Here is a 4,215-nt window from a genome sequence, read left to right on the forward strand (position 1 = left end):
ACACACACACACACATTATATTTCAACTCAAAATAGATTTTTGAGCCCATGACTTTTTGATGTTGGGTTTTGTAGGTCTGTTTTAGACTCAGATATACAGGAGACACTCAGAGCTACAATAACCATTACTATGCTTTTTAAGTCCAGGATTGTGTGCAAACTATCTGAACTATTGGCTGCTTGATCAAATTATGAGCCAAAAACCTGATGCTGGAAGATGTTATAACTGCTGCAAACACACACACACACACACACACGGGTAAAGTTCAGTGTACACAATAGCTGTTGAATTGAAGTTATTAATTTGTTTTGCATTGATATTGATGATTATGAAATCTGTAGGGTTTTGATATCAATTCATGTGTTTCAATAGAGGTAGAGTTACTAATAGTGGGCCTCATTTATGAAACAAAAATATGGCCGTTTCTATGCAAAACCTGGAGTTGATCAATATTTTAGCTTATTTATGAGCAAATAGCAGCGTAAACAACAGACCGTGAGCATTCACACATCGTAACATCACGCACCTGCAGTGCTTCTGTGAACAGAGGAAAACAGAAATGTATTAAATCCAGATGATCGTTCAGGTGTATCACTCACACACACAACATATCAGTTCTAGCGCTGCGAACTTGACATTTCAGCTATTCATCATCAAACTAACATGCAGTCAACCAAACTAATAAAGTTACACTGCTCAATCTAAAAGAGGGGTCTGCTGTAAAATCAGCGTGCAGCCCTTTTGATGTTTTACAGGTCAGTGTACTGTAAAAACATCCTGTACAGAACTCTTATCTTTCTCATTAGTGTAAAAACAACTCATTGTGGAATGTGCCACTTTATGATGTAATAGTGTGACTTAGCTCCGCCTCCTGCTTCTACAGCACTGCCTCTTTAGCCCCGCCCACTGATACGAGCATGTAGTAGGAGGAGAGACGCAAACACAGGATTACTCCATCAGCAGAACTGAACTACACGCATTAATCACATTTGACTGAAATGCTTGTATAGAAATATTCTGAATTCTACAGATGTGCTAAATGTCATGAATGAATAAGTTCACTTTGAGCCGTGTTTATTATCTGTGCGCATAATAGTGACTGTAAAATATGCATTGGGTATGGAAATGACATGAGTTTTGATATATTTGGGATATGGTCATTGCTCTACTTTGGGCTGTTTTTGACTGACATGTGCTAGTTTTGTCACACAGACCTATAATAATAATAGATAAAATGCTAAATTATGAGATATAAATTATGAGATATAAATGCAGAATTCTGAATTAAGTCTGTTTTTTTGATTCCACCACGAATTAAACTGAAGAAAAAAAAAATTCTCGCTCAGTTGAGAGCTTAAATGTCACAATTCTGACTTTTTTCTCAGAATTGAATGAAAAATGAATTGTGAGACATGAGTCACAATAACCTTTTGTTTCGTATCAGAAACAGGTTTCTTTAGTGTTGCATCATAAGTCAGTGTAATGAGTTGACTGTGGAAAAATGAGGTTGATGGATACAAATAGTTCAATCAAATTCTAACGGGCTGTTTCTGGCCAATTTTCATGTGTGTATTTTTAGTTCCTGTTAAAGTAAAGGAATTACCTAAGTGACATAAACAGACTGTGGGATTCCAGAATAGGCCTAATTGAGTTCTGTGATATCCTGGGCCACCCTGCGGGTAACACACACACACACACACACACACACACCTGTCTGTCATGTGGGTTTCTCTCTGATGGAGGAGGAAGTTCTGCTTCAGTGAGTGTTTATGCTTTACTGGTAACTGATGAACATCTCACACACACATTCTGCTCTCGTCGGTGACTCTGTGTGTCTCCGTATCTCTCCTCCATCGTTTCTCCTCATGTTTGGCCGTTATAAAATGCCTGGAGCTGGTCGTAGCGTGGTTTAGCGCGCTCATGCTGGCTCATTGTGTGTGTTCAGATGAGTGTCGCTGATAGTCGCAGGTGTTTCTGTGAGTCTGATGCCCTCATGACTTTAGCGCTGGAGAATCCAAACAGAACCATGACACAAAACCCGCCAACATCCCTCATGAACATCAGCACACACCTTTAATCACGCTCATGAAGGAAGAAAAGATGATGCACGGCAGACAGACCGATAGGCCTGATTCTGGGTTTGAAACACATTTCAGTCCTGGAAAGTTTGTGTTTAAGAGTCGTACTGATTACGATATCAGATGTGTACAGATGCAGTGTACCTTTCCTACAAATATCAGCAAGATTTCTGCAAAATGATGAATAAGAATGTGGACCAGGTGTACTTTTGCTTCATTTTTATTCAGATTATAAAGGTGCTGTAAATTGTATAGTGTATTGTAAATATACAGTACAAGTCAAGTCAAGTCACCTTTATTAATATAGCGCTTTAAACAAAATACATTGCGTCAAAGCAACTGAACAACATTCATTAGGAAAACAGTGTCAATGATGCAAAATGATAGTTAAAGGCAGTTCATCATTGAATTCAGTGATGTCATCTCTGTTCAGTTAAATAGTGTCTGTGCATTTATTTGCAATCAAGTCAACGATATCGCTGTAGATGAAGTGTCCCCAACTAAGCAAGCCAGAGGCGACAGCGGCAAGGAACCGAAACTCCATCGGTGACAGAATGGAGAAAAAAAACCTTGGGAGAAACCAGGCTCAGTTGGGGGCCAGTTCTCCTCTGACCAGACGAAACCAGTAGTTCAATTCCAGGCTGCAGCAAAGTCAGATTGTGCAGAAGAATCATCTGTTTCCTGTGGTCTTGTCCTGGTGCTCCTCTGAGACAAGGTCTTTACAGGGGATCTGTATCTGGGGCTCTAGTTGTCCTGGTCTCCGCTGTCTTTCAGGGATGTAGAGGTCCTTTCTAGGTGCTGATCCAGCATCTGGTCTGGATACGTACTGGATCCGGGTGACTGCAGTGACCCTCTGATCTGGACACAGACTGGATCTGGTGGCTACGGTGACCTCGGAACAAGAGAGAAACAGACAAATATTAGCGTAGATGCCATTCTTCTAATGATGTAGCAAGTACATAGGGTGTTATGGGAAGTGTTCCCGGTTCCGGTTTACCTAATTAATGCAGCCTAAAAATCCTTTAACGGATTTGGATATTAAAAGCATATTAGTATGTTATGTGTATGCCAGGTTAAAGAGATGGGTCTTTAATCTAGATTTAAACTGCAAGAGTGTGTCTGCCTCCCGAACAATGTTATGTAGGTTATTCCAGAATTTAGGCGCCAAATAGGAAAAGGATCTGCCGCCCGCAGTTGATTTTGATGTTCTAGGTATTATCAAATTGAGTTTTGAGAACGTAGCGGACCTAGAGGATTATAATGTAAAAGGAGCTCTTTCAAATACTGAGGTGCTAAACCATTCAGGGCTTTATAAGTAATAAGCAATATTTTAAAATCTATACGATGCTTGATAGGGAGCCAGTGCAGTGTTGACAGGACCGGGCTAATATGGTCATACTTCCTGGTTCTAGTAAGAACTCTTGCTGCTGCATTTTGGACTAGCTGTAGTTTGTTTACTAAGCGTGCAGAACAACCACCCAATAAAGCATTACAATAATCTAACCTTGAGGTCATAAATGCATGTGTTACACTTTTCAAAGATGAGGCGGTGCTCTTCCTTTGTGCAACACATTTATTTTCTGTATGAAAGTATGAAAAAGACAGTTTATATCGGGAACACTCTCTGTAGCGTGTGCACTCAAACTCACTCGTTACATACTGATCGCTCTTTCACTCTACTAGCGTCAGTGACCAATCCTCAGCCTAGTGTACAGCTAAGGGTGCCCTCTATTGGTGAAGCTGAGTTTCACAACCGTAACACTTTTTCTAAAATACATCACAACAGTATTATCACCAAATGTCAACGTAATTCTTATCATCAGAACTCCGTTACTGAAATCAAAATTTAAAGGGGCAATGTTTATATGTGTCTTTTAAAGGGGCAATAAACACTCAGGGCTACACATGGATTAACATTTCTGCATTTGACATTGAGAGCATAGGCCTTAATTTAGAGATATTTTTGAGATGGAAAAATGTAGTTTTACAAATACTAGAAACGTGGCTTTCTAAGGAAAGATTGCGATCAAATAGCACACCTAGGTTCCTAACTGATGACGAAGAACTGACAGAGCAACCATCAAGTCTTAGACAGTGTTCTAGGTTATTACAAGCAGAGTTTTTAGGTCCTATAAT

Source organism: Carassius carassius, chromosome 33 (assembly GCF_963082965.1).
Source record: "Carassius carassius chromosome 33, fCarCar2.1, whole genome shotgun sequence".
In the NCBI taxonomy this organism is placed as follows: domain Eukaryota; kingdom Metazoa; phylum Chordata; class Actinopteri; order Cypriniformes; family Cyprinidae; genus Carassius; species Carassius carassius.